This window comes from Lytechinus pictus, chromosome 5 (assembly GCF_037042905.1).
Source record: "Lytechinus pictus isolate F3 Inbred chromosome 5, Lp3.0, whole genome shotgun sequence".
NCBI lineage: Eukaryota > Metazoa > Echinodermata > Echinoidea > Temnopleuroida > Toxopneustidae > Lytechinus > Lytechinus pictus.
In genome coordinates, this window is record NC_087249.1 from 35,839,524 (window position 1) to 35,860,655 (window position 21,132).

Below are 21,132 nucleotides of genomic sequence, written 5' to 3' on the forward strand. Positions count from 1 at the left end.
ACTCTGGCCCATGTATTTTATGCTAGCAATCAAAGGCGAGTGTCAAGGTCGGACACCGAGTTGTACGTCGCTGACGTCACAACCCCCCACGGAGATATAGGGAGTATGAGCAAAATGGCGATCTCCACGGGTCTTTCAAATATCAAAATATTGATAACTTTGACTTGGCATATCATGGGAAATAGGAAACCGTTCTGCCTCATTTTAATTTTATTTTAATCAGTGAAATGTAATCACTTTATGATCAGATAATAAATCTATCCTTTCATTTTCCTTTAAGTTAAACTGAAGTTATCACGTTTACAAGGACTTCTGGGGCCAATTGCGTGAAAGGGTCTTTGGCAAGGACCGTCTTTCACGTCGCCCATTTTTTATGATGCGTCATGTGAAACACATTTTAAAATAAATAATCCGCAAACATATTTTATTCGTCCGTTAAAATAAACTAAATCTTTATTTATAAAATGTGATATCTCATGAAATTGTATAAAATTTGATTTAAAAGCAAGCTAACGAATTTCATTTCTTTATCATAAATTTCAGAAATACCCTGCTTATAGCGCATCATAAAAGATGAGCGACACGAAAGACGGTCCTTGGAAAGACACTTTCGTGCAATCGGCCCCAGAAGGGTAAGATCAGAACATGTCACTATGACCTTGACCTTTTGACCTCAAACAATGCAATTTTTTAGGGGGGTTCACAGACTCTTTATAGGACTCTGATCAAAAGTATTGAAAAAATTCAATATCATAATCATTTCCTTATATATTTTATTATTTATGCATTTCTATGTTTTTCGACTTTTTGCTTTGTATAATTTTTTCAATGGAAATTGTCTGGGACTTTATTCTGATCATATGTACATGTACACGGTAAAAAAGATGAAATTAATTGAGTTTTATCAGTAAAAGGAGAAATAATGATGTATTTATGAATATTGGCTAAAAAAAATTGCATTGGATTTGTACACAAATTCAGGTTTTTGAACAATTTTTGGTCTGCATGCACTTTATGTTGAGTTATTTCCGTACCGTGTACCAAAGGGTTGCAATTTTGGTCTCAAAAGTTGTGTGAGATTTGAAAATGAAGTGTTGTGGCCCAGTAGATAAATCTCTGGATTTTGAAGCACGATGTCCTGGGTTCAAATCCCATCGCAGCACTCGTATCCTTTAGCAAGGTGTTTATCTACATTTGCCACTCTCCACCCAGGTGTAGTAAATGGGTACCTCGTAGGAAGAAATTCCTTGGACGCTCGAGCGCCCGATCAGGGTAGCCGTGCTTAAGCCAGGGTAATAGTATGCAGCGCTTAGAAACATTTGTATTAAGTGATATATAAATGTTGCAGATTACTATTATTATAAAACAAGGCAAAAGCGATTTTGTGTCTCGCCCACTTATGAAAATAACCAGAAATATCGTAATTTGCGAGGGCACGCAACAGAATTGTATCGAAACTTCATTGTGAAATGACTGGGATGGAATAACACTTGTCATAAGAGCCTTGCACGTGAACTTTAATGCTGACCTGAAAATGACCTTTGACCTTACCATGTGACCTCCGACTGCAGCATAAGATGCAGGTCCCCCAAGTCTATCCACCTTCCAAGTTTGGTTGAAAAGTGACCTACGGTTGTGGAGTAACATGTAGGTGACATAAGAGTCTTGCATATAAACTTTAAGGTTGACCTAAAAATGACCTTCTACCTTACCATGTGACCTCCGACTGCAGCATAACATGCAGGTCCCCCAAGTCCATCTACCATCCAAGTTTGGTTGAAAAGTGACTTACGGTTGCGGAGTTAGGTGCCATAAGAGTCTTTCATGTAAACTTTAACGTTGACCTGAAATAAACCTTTGACCTTACCATGTGACCTCCGACTGAAGCATAACATGCTGGTCCCCCAAGTCCATTTACCATCCAAGTTTGGTTGAAAAGCGACTTACGGTTGTGGAGTTATGTGTCATAAGGTTTGTGACGGACGGACGACATTTGGATCCCTAAGTCTTGCCTTCACCTCTGGTGGGCGAGACAAAAAGTCAGCAAGCGACATGGTAAAAAACTGTTGTGCGGCAGATTTATTGCGGAAAAAATTTATTTCGGAACCGTAATCCTGGGGGTCGCAATTTTAGTCTCCAAAGTTGCGAAAAAATTTGAGGGGGGGGCTGAATAAGTCCATTCTTATTAGGGTTAAGCCTACATATTTTACGATTTTGCGGCACCAAACACAAAGAATAAACACAGGGTTCCCAACTTTTCAAGAAAACATAATTCCCTGATTTTTCCCTGATAATTGTTTACACCCATTCCCAGTTACGCATGTTTGCTAAGTTGTTGCAGTGAATTACATGTACGGTATTTTTAGTATAAAAACAATAATGTAAAACTAATTAGTACTACCATAACCAGTCATTCAATGGATGTTGTTTTCATATACAAAATATAAAAGAGTCTCGACTGAATTCTGTGCTTTAGACTTTTGGGCTGATCAAAATTCCCAGATTTTTCCCTCATTTGAGGCATTTTTCCCTGATTTGAGGTATTTCTTATCAAATTCCCTGATTTTTCCCTGACTGGAAAAAGTAATAGCAGACACGGTCGTAATGACGTCATTAACTGATCGTAAAGTGGTAATACTCGTCATGTCGTCGTACATGTATTTATGACGTTCTTACGACGTCATTTTGACGACTTAGAATGGCAACTTTCATTTGCATTTTTATTTGACCAGATTATGACGTGATTACGACGTCATTTACTGACCAATTTACGACAAGTAAATTTGCTTGCTTATACATGTATGACCAGATTATGACGTGATTACAACGTCATTTACTGACCAATTTACGACAAGTAAATTTGCTTTCTTATATGACCAGATTATGACGTGATTACGACGTCATTTATTGACCAATCTGCGACAAATAAAATGGCATTTTTATATGACCACATTATGACGTGATTATGACATCATTTATTTACCAAACAACGACAAAGAAATTTGCGTTTTCATATGACCACATTACGACGTGATTATGACATCAAATTTTACCAATCAACGACGAGGAAATTTACAATTTTAATTTCAAAGCCACATACTATTTTGCCATTTTTTCAACCTTGCCATGTTAGCAAGGCTATTTCTACTTAGAAAAGGAAAAGTAAAACTAAAAAAAAATAGTACAGAATTTTTTTTATTTTAGGTAAAGTATATCATTCTTCAAAGAAAAAAAGTTTCAAAAGCAGTGGCAAAAATAATAATTTCTTAACTGGTTGCCAACCAAACCAAACAAGAGGAAGCTTTATATGTCAAAGAAGTCTGTATCTATTCTAAAACTTTTTTTCGCAATTGGTGTCATGCAAACCCCCTATCTAGTTAGCTCACCCCCCCCCCCCATGCACCCCCGCGCTCACCCCATATAAAAAAATCCATGATCCGCAGAATTAATTCGCCGGGCGTCGGGCCTGCGCATGCGCGCTGCACTGCATGCAACTACTATAGCTGGCAAGTTAAGGACGTTCCACAGTTAAAGTGAAATCCATGTCATTTTCACCAAACTTTGCACATAGATACTTCAGAACCTGAATATTCGAAATATGCAAAAATTAACATACTTCCATGTGCTTGATTTTTTGCTACAGAGCTTCAAAGTTCACCTAAATGGATGCTCTTAAGAATTGCGCATTCAAAAGAATTTGGCTATTTTAGACCTCGCAATATCACTACAATGAGTTTAAACCTATATTACTCAGTCAAGATACATGAAAAAAAAAAAAAGTCATTAAATTTTGAAAGAGATTTAATCATTGTATTGTTAGAATGGATAATCTATTTATAGTGCTATTTGTTTGCAATTTTAAGTCTAACAGCACTGTCAGTTCTTAAAAATGGCGTAAGAGATAACAAAACCCAATCTCAAAAATGTGAAATTTCAATAACGAACTACAAAAGTACAAAAAATGCTGCACTTTATTTAAAATCCATGTCATTTTCACCAAAATTTGCAAATTTGTAGAGGAAGGTATACATAAGAGGTGCAAACATTAAAAAATAGGGGTTCATGTGCTTGTTTTCAAACTATCAGTATTTTTATTAGAGCAAATGTGCTTTCTAAAACACCAAAAATGCGCCAAATGCTTTGTATCTGTGTGAAGACAAAAAACAAAACCACTCTACCATTTATTCAAACCCGGGGTCAGATTCGTGATTCTTGGCAGCATCGCAAAGTAAAGTATTTCAAAATTGTAGACATATTTTTAAAAATGGTCCATGGAATAATTCCAGTTTTTAGCTTTATAAGATAACGCATCAGATCTGTAGTTAGCATGCAGATGATGAGAAAAATCGGCTCATAACCACAGCTAATTAATCGCTTGTTCATCCATTGTGACGTCAGCGCGCAGAGTGTAAATATGCGCAGATCATAATGCGCACAAACATAACTGTGGAACGTCCTTAAGTCGAGTCGCAATCATTTAATTTGAAAAAGGTATGCGCCCGGTTTTCGCCGTTAAATGTTGCAGCCTAATTTTCGATCGAGAATTAAGTGCGACGAAGATGGCCGTTAATAATAGTTCTACTACTTTAAAAACACGAGTAAGATTTGGACAACGACTTCGAAGGCATTCGGAGGAGACCAAACAGTAAGTTAGATAACCATTTTCTAAGATTTTCTTTTCGGAGCGCGGCTTGCAGCTACGTACCGTAGCTAGCTTGCCTTTTGCTTTAGATTTCGTGCACTGACACTGCCCGGCCGGGGTGGCTGCCCCGAGCGCCGGCATGCTGTATAGGACAGGCTGCGCTGGTGGGCTCAGGGCCCAAGTCTGTACAGTCTACAGACACAGTGCACACTTTAAGGTAAATGCCAGTAGTGGTAACGATATCAAAATGAGTTCGTACAGAATCCAATGAAATGACCACCAAAGTGTCTGTCTATATTTATAAATAATATACCGTATGTGCCAAAGGATTCTGGAAGAAATTGTGTAATTGCTGAGAAATCAGCAAAAAAGCACAGGATTCGGGTCAAGGCAAGCGTCGGGCTGACATTAATCAGAGCAATAATAACTGTCCCACGTGCTCTTAGTCTTATTTGTTATTTGTGTTGGTGATCTGAGTTTGAACATTTTTCAGCGTAGATTTCAAGATTTCACAAAGTTCAGTTTATGTAACTGTACCAGATCTACATGTAGATCCTCGATGATATACTGACAATTAACCCTAAAGCTCCTGGGGTATTTTTATTCTTGTCATTCCCGGGGGGGGGGGGGGTATTATTGCCCCCCCTTATAAGATCTCGGCCGTGGATTGCACCATCACAACAAAAATTTGCATGATGGTAGAAAATGACGTAATCTACGTAGTTGCATTGGTAAATTTCACTGAATTCATATATTTTTATTTTATATGAATTAATTATGCTAATTTATTCATGAAATCATACTATTTGCTCTGATTCACTAAATAAAGCTCCTAGAATGCTATTTTTGGGTGAAAATATTCTTTATAGCATTCCTAACAATTGTGGATGAAAAAAATTCTGGTACCAAGACCAATTTCTTATGTATTTTATTGTTTTTTTAATTTCTTATGTATTTCTTTGTTTTTTACTTTTTGTTTTTTATTGTATTTTCGATGGAAATCGTTCCAGACTTAATTCTAATCATAAACAAGGCAAAATTAATTAAGTTTAATCAGTAAAAGTAGAAATAATGATAAATTTATGAATTTTGGCTATTAAAATACACAATTTGCATTGGATTTGTACATGAAATCATGTTTATGAGCAATTTTTGGGTCTGACATGCACTTACATAATGTTGCGTAATGTCCTAACCGCGTACCCGGGCGTCACAAATTTGGTCTCAAAATTTGCGCGAGACTTGAAAGTAAAACGTCAGTGAGTGGCGCGATCAAAAAATTTTGCGCGAGAGCGTAGTGATGAAATTTGTTGAGGGGGGGGGGGTCAAATTGACCCCCCCCCCCAGTTTAATAAGGGTTAAGGCAGTCACATGAAATGCCCTATATTCATTATTTTTCTACCAAAAGCACCATTTTGAGTAAGATTTATAATGAATAGATCTGTTTGACATTTCAGGAGAAAGAGAGGGAGACACAAAACCACATGTCTCGGTGTCACACATGAGGAGTTAAGAAGGAGATGAAGTCAGTGAATATGACCTGGCCTGGGGGAGTTTCCAGAAGAAGGCCCAGAATCGCTGGATGCCAGGAGTGGAGATCTTTCGTTGCTGCCCTACATGCTAGGAGGCATCGGGCAGTAGGTAAGTTAGAAGGCTATTTCAGATGTAAAGCCTTTTTTTTGGGGGGGGGGATCATTGGGAATCTCTATTATCAGAATCACGCAGATTTGGGTGTGCACAAACTCGGGGCACTTTATAATCTGTCAATGGTCCTGACTGTACTTCGAGGACTCTGTGATATTTTTATCATTTTTTCATTGTATTTTCATTCACGGAGCCTAGACAAGTCTCTGTTGCCTGTAGAACTTTGTACACTAAGATGGATTTACCTAGAAAATCCACCTTTCCCACAATAATTTTGGGGCAAACATTTAATTTGTCCAATTTGTAAGCTTTTGTATTCTAAATGCATACAAAGGCTTAAAAAAATGTTAATTGTAGGAAGGTAAAAATTTTGAAGGATCACTTTCTTACAATTCCCACGCTATATAACGCAATGACATGAACTTTAACTCGAGTGACGTACGTATGCAAGAAATACAGAATTGGTGCACATGCATAGCTGATTAATTGTGCTAGTACTGGTACTAGATCGGTTTGGACGTTCTAATTTCAATGACAAGTTAAGATGGTAAATTGGCGCTAATAAAATTTTGCATTGGTCGATCTCGCGATGCCAGAAAACTAATTCCACCTCAAAATTTGTCAGATTTTTTTTGCAAAATATATATTTAATTGATCCTTGACCTGAATTTAAGCCAAATCAGGCATAGGGAATGGCTGTATTTTGGCCTCGAAGTTCGAATTCTCGTTCCTGACAGTCCTGGTTACCCCATAACCATTTAAAACACATAAAAAAGGCATGAATTAAAATTGTAATTATAACAAATAATATGTTTTATGTGTCAAATAAATTGATTCTAAAATTTCCTTCCTTATACAGAGATGGTTAAAGGTCTTGAGGGCATCATGCCCCCCCCCACGACTTGATTTAACATGTTAATATTTGAAGTATAAAATATGTAACAAACCCCACATCGTTTTTTAATCATTTAAAATAAAGTGGAAATTAATATTGAAACCATCTAGTTTTTAATGAAGATTAGTAAATAGTAAATGTAGAAAAAGTTTTTATGTTTCTCCTCTTCTGTTATTTTTGCAGATGCTGTAATTTGAAACGGAAGGTGTCTTGCCAATAAATTTTCATCCCACCTGAACTGCCTTGCCTGCCTGCACCCAGTCATCTGTTCCTGAGCATTTTCATTTTCCTCTATTTTTCATCATCGTTTGTTTCGGCCTGTATGAAGTGAATTTCACATTGATTGGTGGAGCTGCTAAGTTGGCATTACAGGGCCACGCTGGGGTATGATCCTTTGGGTTGAACAAAATGACTGCTAGTTGGTCGGTGAAGGTGATGGGATCGATCAATGTCGCATGGAGTAAGATCGATACCAATCTGCTTTGCTTCATTTCGAACAATCTCATACGGATATTATTGCGACAGGAGTGCTGCTCGATGTGGTCAAGCCTATTTGACAAAGCATTATGGTGTTAGTCATGTTATCAGAAACCGATTTTTCAAAATCACGGAGTTGCTTCAATTTAGTATCGATAGATATTTCAAGAACGTGTAGACTAGTGAGCTTTTCATCAAGAATTTCACACAATTTATTTTCGCGTTTATCCATGTCATCATTGAGTTTTTGTCTCTCGCGTTCCATTGCCATGGCCACCGCTCTTTGAACGACTGTATCAATATGATCTAGGTATGCTGGGCTTTGTTTAGATCCAGTTAATGATGAAGCAGAGGATTGTGTACATGCGTTAGCCGAGTGCAAGCGGCCTCTTGATCTGGTGGATATCTTAGACATGTTAGAGATTACGTAATGATATACATGTAATTGAAAAGTGGGATGGGCTGTGCATCTGCCAACTCACCAGTCAACCAATTAGAGACGGCCTTCCAAAGTGACACAGCACGAAAATATCAATATGGGACTGGTCTAGTCAACACATAGATCCTGAAAAAACCATGGAGACCGCAGACGCAAAATGACTTCCATACATAAAGATATGATGCACAATTTCCAGTCGGTTCAAAACACTGAACACATGCTATGCTGATACACAGACTATCATAAGAACTTTATCAAGCATATGAAATCTGGTATGAAATCTCTCAGCTCACATAAAAAGCCTACGTAGCTACATGTAGGGAAGAAAATGCGTAATTGCTGAGAAATGAGCAAAATAAGCATGTAATTCTATCAAATGTCAGGTATTTTTCGAATTGATTATAATACACTGTCCCACATATGCTTTTCTGTGTTTACAGCGATCATCAGAATTATCGATTTTAAGTTTAAAAATTCATGATTTTACAAAGATACAAGTTTACATCAATGTACCAGATGTAGATTATATTTTCATCAGACTTATTAATGTATGATTCTTTCACCCAAATGCAAGCTTCCATAAATCCTGAAAACTTTGCAACTCAGGTTTTTTTTTTTACATACAGTATATTTTTTCCTACATTACATAGTTGCCTAAGTTAATAGCGCACCTCTAGTAGTAACTATCTTAAAATGAGTTCGAACAGAATCCAACAGAATTACCAGTAAAGTGTATGTATATATAAAAGATGTGTGCCAAAAAGCTCGGTAAGAAAATGTGTAATTGCTGAGAAATGAGCAAAATAAGCATGTTATTCTAGAAAATGTCGGGTATTTTTCAAATCAATCATAATACACTGTCGTGTCCCACATATGCTTTTCTGTGTTAGTGATCATCAGAATTATTGATTTTGAGATCAAAATTCATGATTTTACAAAGATACAAGTTTACATTAATTTACCAGGGCCCCGTCTTACAAAGAGTTATGATTGATCCGATCAATCGCAACTATGGACGGTCAGCAACGTTAACATCTATTAAGCATGTTTGTTCAAAATATTTTCTAGCTATGATGTATGTTCATGCATTCATTGTTTTCTCAAAAATTCGCTGCGCTTCTCTTTGCATACAAAGGACAGTGTGCAAATTTTTTGTAGAAAAAAATTATGACACATGGATTTTCAAAGAGTTATGATTGATCGGATCAATCGTAACTCTTTGTAAGACAGGGCCCAGATCTAGATTATATACAATATTTTGACAATTAACCTTAATTTAAAAGACTTTCCGAAGAAATAATTGTTTGCTGCAACTACTGTCTTTTACCCCTGACCCTAAGTGATAGTGTAATACAACCCAAACATTTCATAAGAATTAATGTACATGTATGATTCTTTCACCCAAATGCGAGCTTCCATAAATCCTGAAACTATTCCAACTCAGGTATTTTTTTTTTACATACAGTATATTTTTACCTACATTACATAGTTGTCTAAAGTTGAAGGTATATTTAATTACAATTTCAACGAAAAAGCTTTATTCTTGGAGATCATTATGCCTCTGTTATGTATTAATGTGTATTTATATATATACAATTGTATGTATTGGTATAACAAACATTGTAATTTCATTCCTTTTACCCTAATACTGCATTTTCATAGAAAAGTGTTTTTTTTTTTTCAATCTATTTAGAGTTTTCAACATTTTGTTTTCCTTTTTTTTTTGCTGGTAATATCATGTTATGCAACTTTTATTTATTAATAGAATATTTGCCATGATTTCGTAATTGAAATGCGTACATGTATTTGATTTCGTTTTCCATTTTTGTATATATTATTTTTCGGGGGGGGGGGGTCATGTTCTTGAGACCGAGACAAGTTATGCAAGGCCCTGGCATGGAGGATCATTATATTGTTACTGGGAATGCTGGACATTGTCAGACCACCTCAGTATTCACGAAATATAGATAATCCTCAATGACAAGGTCTTTGAAGTGATGTGTGTATGTACATTGCATGTAGAATTTAATGTTTAGGTCATTATCACGTCAGAATACGTTAAGATATCATAGTTGACTCCAAAAGACGTCATATTCATTTCAATATGCGACGTCAATATGACGTCTATTACTGGTCAGCAATATGTTGCAAAGTCGTCATTCAGACGTCGTAGTTGACTTATAAAGACGTCATAATTACATCAATATGACGTCTGAAACTGGTCAGGAATACGTTGCAAAGTTGTCATTAAGACGTCGTAGATGACTTTTAAAGACGTCATAATTACATCAATATGACGTCTAAAACCGGTCAGGAACACGTTGCACGGATGTCATTAAGACGTCGTTGTTAACTCTCGAAGATGTCATAATCACGTCAATACACGACGTCAATCTGACCGTTGATACTGGTCAGGAAAACGTTATAAAAACGTTGCAAAGACGTCATTAAGACGTCGTAGTCACTCTTGGAGACGTCATAATGACGTCAATATACGACGTCATAATGACGTTATTCGCGGGTGCAAGATCCCGTCATTAAGACGTCATGTTACGACGTCAATATGACGTGAGACCCGTCGTAAAAATGACGTAAATATAACGTCATTTTTACCAGTTTCTGCTATCAGGGACGTTGTAACCCGCAAGTGAAAACCCGAACCGTACTGTCCCGTATAATCCAATAATTTGCAAGCGGGACCCGCTGACCCGCCGGGTTTTAACCCGCAAGTCAATTTATCTATGAACAAGTGGAACGCCTTTGGCAGTCTCGCCTGCATTACGCAATTTAATATAGCAGCAGTGCTAACTTTGAAAACTACTATAAAATAATCATTCACAAAAACATCATTCATATAATGACATAATACCACGTTCATTGACCATAAATGACATTTGAACAGAGACTTAAGACTGTCAACTACACCCATGTCCACATTTCATTCACTCTATCCATAAACTTTCAAAGTTATGATGGCACTTCAACAATTACCCCAACATGGCCTAAGTTTATTGACCTTAACTGACCTTTGACTTGGTTTTGTGACCTGAAACTCACAGGGGATGTTCAGTGATGCTTGATTACTCTTATATCCCAAGTTTTATGAACTAGATCTATAAACTTTCAGAGTTAGGATGGTAATTCAACAAATACCCCCAACACGGCCAAAGTTCATTGACCTTTAATGACTTTTGACCATGGTCATGTGACATGAAACTCGTACAGGATGTTCAGTAATACTTGATTAACCTTATGTCCAAGTTTCATGAACTAGGTCCATATACTTTCTAAGTTATGATGTCATTTCAAAAACTTAACCTTAGGTTAAGATTTGATGTTGACGCCGCCGCCTCCGTCGCCGTCGGAAAAGCGGCGCCTATAGTCTCGCTCTGCTATGCAGGCGAGACAAAAATGAAAAATATTATTTTTGCAATCCCCACACTATACAGGCTCAAATCAGGAAAATATATGCCAACTACTAACCTAGCCTAGATTGAATTTACTTACAATTTGCAAATTCGCCTTTTATTCCGGAGAGAAAATGTTTTTTGGGGTGACTTTATACCACGAAATGAGTCCGCTCTGATCTCGAAATTGAAAGCATTACGCAATTAACTCATCTCTGATTGGAGCCGCAGCGCGCGCTATAGCTAGCTAGCCCAGGCTGCCCAGCAAAGATCGGCAATGTTGTTTTTCAGTCCAGGTCGGTCGACACGGCGACTCACAACAATCATAATTACAATATTCAATTCTATGGGACCTCATCTATAAAGTAATCAAAATTGAAATAAATACCAGGATAATGATACAGTCAATTTTTTCTTCTTGTATATCTCCATATTATTTCCTTCTGTTTTTGTATTTCTTCCAATTTTTTGTTAACTAATACAAACGTGCACAAGGGTGCCCATGAACTTAAGTAAACAGTCCGTGTTACTAGTGCTTAGCTAGCTAGGCTTTTATTTATTTTTTATCTCTCTCGATCGATCGGTCAAGAGAGAGGTATTTGCAAGAAACTTGCAATCCATTGCAATCCAATTTTACATCTTCAGAAATCTTGAAGACTTTCAATCAATTGTACATCGGAAAAATTAAGAGATCTGGGCATTCAGGGTGCGGGGGCTTCAGTTTTCATCAGAAAATGTATGAAATAACGAAAAGGAGGGTTAGTTAGCCACTAGACTAGACCAGCTTAGCATGTCTTAAAAAAGGGGCAGCTAACACTCTGACCTGACGGCATGCTCTATCAGGTCATGACCTAATTTGGTAATCCAATAAGCAAACAACTGTCTCACTGCCGTGCACCGGTACCGCAAATCCCTCGAGCTCAAACAGCGAGCGTTGCCGTGGAAACAGGCTCGAATCGCCACACTCATAAAACATTTCTTTCTCTGCCACGTGGCCTATCACTCGCTCCTTGCCAGACATGATTACGAAATGTATTCTGGCTTCTGTTTACATTCTCCGAACACATCCCCTCCCCTCTCTCTCTCTATCTCCCCCTCTCTCTCTCCCCCTCTCCCAGTCGTAAAACATTCCTTTCTCTGATCTGACTGCGCTGCACTGGCGCTCCTTTGAAAGAGCGACTCGATGTAGTATGTCGAACTGTCTCAGTCCTGTTCATTGTTCACAAGACAAAAATACGCCGGCATTTTTTTAAAGGAAATATCTACGTCTCTAAAAGAATCCGCCACGTAAGAAGCACATGATCCTATCTCGATTTTCATTGTTAATGTTTTATCATGCGTCGTTACTTCTCCCTTTTTTTAGTATGACGGTCTGCGGGTTTGAGAATGATCTCGGCCCGGCCCGCAACCCGCGATCGGGGGCATACCGGCAGGTTAACCCGTACCGCAACGGGTGCGGGTTACAACATTAGGAAAAAGTAAAATAATTTTCCCTCATTTCCCTGATGGGCTGGGAACCCTGAAACAGGTGCACTGTAGCCTTTGATAGTGATGTGTAATGCCACTAGATTCATGGGAAAACTGAAAAATGATTTGTGTTAAATATAGATCATTGGGAATATTTTTTTTACAATAAATCACAAAACATAGACTTGAATATAATATAAATGAAATATGTATAGTTTTCTGAAAGTTTGTGAAACAAAACAAAACGATTCATCAATTATTAAATCAACATTTAAGAAAGTAAAAAAAACTTCCAATTTACAACAAGTGGAGCGCCTCTGGCAGTCTCACCTGCATCGCACGATTCATTATAGCAGCAGTGCTGATTTTGAAAACTACTATAAAATAATTATTCACAAAAAAAACATTCATATAATGATATAATACTACGTTCATTGACAATAAATGACATCTGACCTTGATCATGCGACCTAAGACTTGTCAGTGATACTTGATTACCCCTATATCCACATTTAATAAACTATATCTATAAACTTTGAAAGTTATGACAGAAATATAATTACCTCCAAATGGCCAAAGTTCAATGACCTTAAATGACCATTGACTTTGGTCATGTGACCTGAAACTCGCATAGGATGTTCAATGATACTTGATTATGTCCAAGTTTCATGAATCACATCCATAAACTTTCAAAGTTACGACGGTAATTCAACAGATACCCCCAACATGGCCAAAGTTCATTGACCTTTGACCTTGGTCATGTGACCTGAAACTCGCACAGGATGTTCAGTGATACTTGATTACTTTTATGTCTAAGTTTCATGAATCAGATCCATAAACTTTTAAAGTTATGATGGTAATTCAACAGATACCCCCAACTTGGCCAAAGTTCATTGACCCTAAGTGACCTTTGACCTTGGTCATTTGACTTGAAACTCAGTCAGGATGTTAAGTAATACTTGATTAACCTTATGTCCAAGTTTCATGAACTGGGTCCATATATTTTTTTAAGTTACGCTGTCATTTCAAAAACTTAACCTTAGGTTAAGATTTTGATGTTGATTCCCCAACATGGTCTAAGTTCATTGACCCTAAATGACCTTTGACCTTGGTCATGTGACCCAAAACTCAGGCAGGATGTTCAGTAATACTTCATTAACCTTATGGCCAAGTTTCATGAATTAGGTCCATATACTTTTTAAGTTACGATGTCATTTCAAAAACTTAACCTTCGGTTAAGATTTGGTGTTGACGCCGCCGTCGGAAAAACGGCGCCTATACATGTACATGTACATGTACATGTAGTCTCACTCTGATTCGCAGGTGAGACAAAAATTGAAGATCGGTTTCTTGGAAAATATTCGTTTGTGATGTCACAGATGTAGCCATATGCAGCCACTCAAGTAATTTCAATCCTTTTCAGAGAAATACATGTATTGCAACATTTATTTTTGCTTTCCCCTGTAACAGTGAGCAATGTGTTTGCTCATATTCATTACCAGAAGTAGCATAAAGTAATTATCATGATTACAAACCAGAAAGTCAATTATACATGTAGTTAGGCAGGAATAGTTTATCTACAACTTGCATAAAAAATCCAATGAACCACATGCCTAACATGTTTCATCCGTGCACATAAAATATTGGTTCAAAGTATATGTAGAGACAGTGATTTTCCGCGATCGCGGAAAACGGAATGAATTCACGGAAAGGGCCTTTTGAAACGGAAAGTGGCATTTCAAACGGAAAATCACGGAAAACGTATTTTCCCTCAAAATACACAGAATAGCACCAAAAATTACTCCAAAATCACAATAAAATGAGAATATTAAATGGCCACAAAACCCCAGAAAACACGGTCTCACTTCGCTACTATCATGACAATTCACACATCGTGACTGCACTCGACATCAGCACACTCGATTGTACCCCGCACCCGTACCCGGCCGGCCGGGTTGGTCTTCACATGCACACATATCGTTCAACTACCCCACTGGGCAGTTTACCTGACATTACCCGGGTTGTAACAGGTAATAACATGGATATTACTACGGTAACAACAGTGGGTAATAACAGGGAAATAGTAGACCAATCCTTCCCTCTTATTACCTGGACCTGATATTTACCCAATATTTCTCAGTATGATGTAACTACTATTTCCAGCATTTTAATGATATCACCACCTCATATTACTCTGTTTACCCAATATTACCCAATTAATGTCAGCTCATTAAAAAAACAATTAGTGTCATTAGGGTCATTGAAGCACATTTTTACAACTCCATACTCTAAGCCATATCATCTTATCCTATCCTAAAATCCTACATCCTAATCCTAATCCTATCCTACACCTATCCACCACACCCTGTCATTTACTTCTATATATTGAGCGAGTTTACAACACTTGACAAATTATGGTTAACAATTATTCAACCCTAAAACATTTTTCTAAAATTAATGTCATGATTATGACTAATATGATATATAAACTACACATTTTTCTGAAAATTTTCTGGGTGGAATAATTGCATAAACATAAACACATTAATTATTACAGCTATATTAGCTAAAATTTTGGCCATTTATTGTAGTAATGAATATTCATGAGTAACTAATATTCCCAGCATTTTCCTGATATTACCATCTGATATTACTCCATTTACCCAATATTAATGGGTTCCGCATGGGTTGGAGGTCTTGTTTCCATCTGAGTCCTATCTGGGCACCATGTGGGTTCAAGTATATGTTTTCATCTGGGTTCCATGTGGGCCCATATGGGACCCAGATATCCCAGATAAGAACCGTATGTGATCCAGATACTTTGCTGTCTGGGAATGGAAGCGTTTCAACATTACCCATTACCCCTTATCAACCTGTTTGTAACTGGGTAAAATGTTGGTTTCATCAGGGTGATAACAATAATTTTTTGGACTTTGAAAATTTCGCTGGGATTGCTGTAAGATTGCTCTTATTACTAAAGTTTGCAATGTTATAACCAATCAAAGTCATTCAACATTACCCTTATTACCCCTCATCACCCTGTTGTAACTAGGTAAATGTAGGTTTCATCAGGGTGATAACAGTAACAGGTATCAACAGGAATTATAATTTCGGTAATAACATGGTAATAACGGTAATATTTGGTGTTACTCAAATTTCCGGGTGATATTACCGGTAATAACCGGTAAAATTGGTAATCGGTAACAAATTGCCCAGTGGGACACGGTCGTGTGTTGCTGCCCTCTACGTTTGAAGATGTAACAGCACGATATCGTGGTCTTCAAATCCAAGATGGCGGATTGGCAAAAGCCGTTGACTGATGATAACGATGTCCAAAAAAACCCAAAATTATCGATGAAATATCATTTCACCGTGAAATAATGCTAATAATGTGAAAGGTGAGGATGTATGCATGCTAAATGGGTTTGTAAAAATATTTTATGCACCCGCATAGATCCGATTAGATCGGATTCTATTGTGTTGTTGGTACAGTAGCAGATACAAATTTTGACCAGTGCGAGTGACGTGTTGTGATTTTGCTATTCAATGTGTAAACGGAATTGTCACTTTTCCGTGTGTACAAAGTCTATGGGGAAACAGAATTTCCGTTTTTCTGACATGCTGAAACGGAATTTGAGATTTTCTGAAACGGAAAAGGCAATTTTTTGAAACGGAAAATCACTGTCCCTATACATGTATATGGGATGGATGGTACTCCATGTTTTGAATCTCATTGATTCTACAATGTCCCTTCAACTTTCTGCTTACATTACCTAGTCGCCATGGTGATGCATTCCATGATTTGTGGTAGTTTATTTACCATCTGTGGATTAGCTGCTAATAATGGATCAGTACTGAAGCATGCTAGGAGAGTCATGGCTAATGATTTATACATCTGACTATCACATCCATCTGGTACCGAACCTAAAAAAACAAAGAAAAACATTTGAAGTAAAGGCTATCTCAGCTAACATTTTCAAATACAGAAAGAAATATAAAAGAAACCAGTAGAACGCCTCCGGCAGTCTCGCCTGCATTATGCAATTCGCTATAAGAGCAGTGCTGACTTTGAAAACAGCTATTGAATAATTATTAACAGAATAAAACATTCATATGATGATAAAATACTATGTCCATTGACCCGAATTGACCTTTGACCATGATCATGTGACCTAAGACATGTGCAAAACAATCATTCATACTTGATTATCCTTATGTCTACATTTCATGAACTAGATTCATAAAGCCCGAGTCATATCGATTATTTTGAAAACCGGTGTTCGACAACTTTCATTCGATCGAACATCGATGCACTGAATTTTGAAGGCGGGGAAAATCGATCTAATTTTTTTTGGCTCCGGCCGTCGATGCACGCACTGCAACGGTATGCGCTGGAAGGGTAAGCATTGCACAAGCAGATGACAGAGCAAAAGTTCCCTTGTATTTTATATGATCACAAACACAAACAAGGGACTTATGCAGAATTCTTCCCAAAATATCTTAAACAATGATATTTGCAGATGACAACATATAAGTTTAAAATGAAAATTAAAGACATGAATCACGCAGAGTTGATCCGAATGATTTTCGGTCAACTAGCATTCGCAGTCCGGACTCGCACACACTACAGCCCCGTCCGCAGCCCCGTTAACTCACTCTCCCGAAACGACAGGCATGCTTGCCGGCAAAACAGTGCTCTTCCAGTAGAGAGCACTGTAACTTGCCTGAGATGTAGTTGGATCCAAAATGAGCTAATTGATGGGAATAAATATCATACGTAATTTTCTCTGGATGGTCATTTGAATTGGTATTCAATGCTGATATAACGATTGTGAGGAAAGATTGTGGAATATCAGTTATGATGATGTTCGAGAATTAATCCGGAATTCCGGATAATCCATTTTTTATTTTAGACACAAGTGAAGAGCATGCGGGATCGAAATAAATACGAATGTCTCGGATCGAGCTCTAAATTTATATAAATTATTACTGGATGTTAAAATGATTTTATGGCCATACTAAAAATATTGACAATGTCAGCAAAGTATGTTATGTTTACATGTATATGGAAGTATTGATACTGTCATTATTTTTATTCTTATTCCATCTCTGGACGTCTCCAAGAAAAGAAGCACAACGCGCATGCGCATTCGATGACGTATGACATATTTTCCATTCATGGATTCAGAGCCCAAAGTTGGGCAAATTGATGGGAAAAAATATCAAAAGTAATTTTCTATGTTTTGTCATGTAAAATGTTATTATACGGTGATATTACGATCGTGAGAAGAGTTTATGCATATTGACAATGTTCGAGAATCAATCCTGACGTGATGATTTTTTTTATGACAAGTACACTCACTCACCTCGATCGTGATGTGATGTCCGTCATAAAAAATTGAAATGAAATACAAATGTTTCACTTTTACATCAAGCTCTAAATTCAAATTAATGATTATCATATGCAAGTTATTGTTAAAATATTACAATTAAATAATGTTCTATGGTCATGATATTAATATTGTTCATGAAAGCAAGGTTAATTTTACGTTGATCGCATCATTTTTCTGATTTGATTAAAGCTACTGCGCATGCGCGATCGATGGCGATGACTCCATCCATGAATTCATTGTGCATAAATTATCTCAGCACGAGCAAGCAGACGAGTAAGACTCAAACTCTGATCGAAATAAACTTCAACTTAATGGTGAATAGGCATCATAATTACACAATCGGTTTCATTTTGGGGGGAATATAAATAAAGTAAGTAGTAGTTAAATTAGATATTACTGGTTATTTTGGTGATTGTGTGAACCAAATGAAACGGCCGGCCGATGTTTGATCTTTTTTTTTTTAATGCACCGATTTTGCAAAATCTGCACCGGTGCTCGATGACATCGATCGAACACCGATTTTAAAATCCATTCGACTCAGGCTTACTTTTAAAGTAATGATGACACTTCCACAAATACCCCCAACATTACCAAAGTTTCTTGACCCTGAATGACCTTTGATCTTGGTCATATTACCTGAAATGCACACAGGAAATTTAGAGATACTTGATTGCTCTTATGTCCAAGTTTCATTAGTATGACAATTCCACAAATATCCCAACATGGCTAAAGTTTGTTGACCTTAAGTGACCTTTGACCTTGGTCATGTGACCTGAAACTCAGGCAGGATCTTCAGTGACACACCATTACCCGTATATCTAAGTTTGAAAGAACTAGGTTCATATACTTTATAAGTTATGACGATATTTCAAAAACTTAATCTTGGTTAAGATTTCAATATTGATTCCCCCAACATGGTCTAAGTTCATTGACACTAAATGACCATTCACCTTGGTCATGTGACCTGAAACTCAGACAGGATGTTCAGTTATACTTCATACCCTTATCTTCAAGTTTCATGGACTAGGTTCATATACTTTCTACAGGTAAGTTATGATGATATTCAAAAACTTAAACTTGGTTAAGATTTCAATGTTGACGCCGCCGCCGTTGGAAAAGCAGTGCCTATAGTCTCACTCTGCTTCTGAGTGTGCAGGTGAGACAAAAATATAACATGATTTTATGCGTTTGTGAAACAAAGGCTAAAAGACTGAATTTTTAGCGACATTACCTAAGTGCATTTCAGATCCAAAACTGCTCAAAACATGAATTCATGTACAAATCCAATGCAATTGTGTAGTTAGCCAAAATTCATACAGTAAATGAATCATTATTTCTACTTTTACTGATAAAACCCAATTAATTTTGTCTTGTTTATGATCAGAATAAAGTCTGCAACAATTTCCATAGAAAAAACAATAAAAAAACAAAACGTCGAAAAACAAAAAAATACATAAGAAATTAAAATGATAAAATACATATGAAAAAATTGCGATACCAATATTTTATTGAAGTACATTTGATCGGGATACTACAGAGAGTCTGTGAATAAAAGATTAGCAGTTTGGGGGCCGTATGATAGTTGATTAGAGGAAATGTTTTATTTCATGCATAAATTAGCATAATTAATTCATTACATAAAAAATCTCATTGTTTCCAAAATATTAAACATACAGCCTTGTAGATTTTATCGCACACTACCACCCTGCAAATTTTTGTGGAGCTCGCGCGATCAAAGGCCGAGATCTCCGCCCACCACGACCTCCGCCCACCACGACCCCCCCCCCCCCCCCCCCCGTTTGTGAGATGGCCCAAATAACCCGGCTCTTTTAGGGTCAAATAGCAATTTGGGGAGTACATGTACTTTAATCATGGTGTTTCCAAAGCACCTTTTACCCTTCTGTTACTAGTATTTAAATAACATTAAATCAGTACATGTATATTCCCTCAAGAAAGAAAAATATAATTCTGAGAAGTTTTGAACAAGATGAAATTTTAACTTTTGTCATTTTGTAAAATAGTGCATACATGTACATGTACATGTACAGTATGAGTACAAACATGGGGAAGGTTTAAGGTTCACAATGTGTAATATGAAGGGAAAGGAAATACAGGCAGAAAAATTGAAATGGAAAGACGAGAAAGGATGCAAAAGAGGAAATTTGAGGTATTCTTTTCTTGAAAGTGAGTGAAGTCCTGAAAAGGATTGTAAACCAGATGAGATGAGCTGAATATGGCTCGAGTAGCGATGGTTTGAGTACCGTAAGTAACGGTCTATTGACCGCACCTTTTTCTCTGCGGGATAGAAGCAAAAGTCGGGGGTGCGGTTTATCCACTGTGATAGGCCTGAGCCAGACTCGGCCTGAAAAAAAAAAAAGTCCATTTCCCCCTCAACGAAAGTTTATTTTATATAGCTAACATGATATTTGATGTCTGTTATGATGACAAGGCTAGAGAAAGACTCGAGAAAAAAATAATTAGCAGCCTGTCGTAACCCCTTCCGAACATGTACCATAGACGTCTGCCAGTTCACAACACAACGGGTGGCCGGGCGTAGCTGCCTAGGGCAATGTCGTTTAGAGGGGTATGAGCCGCGGGTGATGGGAAGCGATTATTACGATCTTAATCAAGAATTGTCCATAAAAGTTTGATTAACAAACGCACCTACCTTCATGAAACCAATTTCGACTTTATTCTTAAGTCATTGATTCAAAGCAGCGAAGTTCCCTGTAAAAGTTGAAACAGACGCCACAGCCGAGCGAGCTTGC

The 21,132-nt window shown here is 37.2% G+C and overlaps 1 long non-coding RNA gene across 1 annotated transcript; it reads left to right on the forward strand.

Annotated features, from left to right (window-relative positions):
* The first annotated feature begins 4,608 nt into the window (after positions 1 to 4,608).
* Positions 4,609 to 16,398, forward strand: LOC135154289 (uncharacterized). The gene is made up of 3 exons (XR_010293741.1): positions 4,609 to 4,645; positions 6,100 to 6,283; positions 7,365 to 16,398. It is a non-coding gene; the product is annotated as an uncharacterized LOC135154289 (long non-coding RNA).
* Positions 16,399 to 21,132: the final 4,734 nt, after the last annotated feature.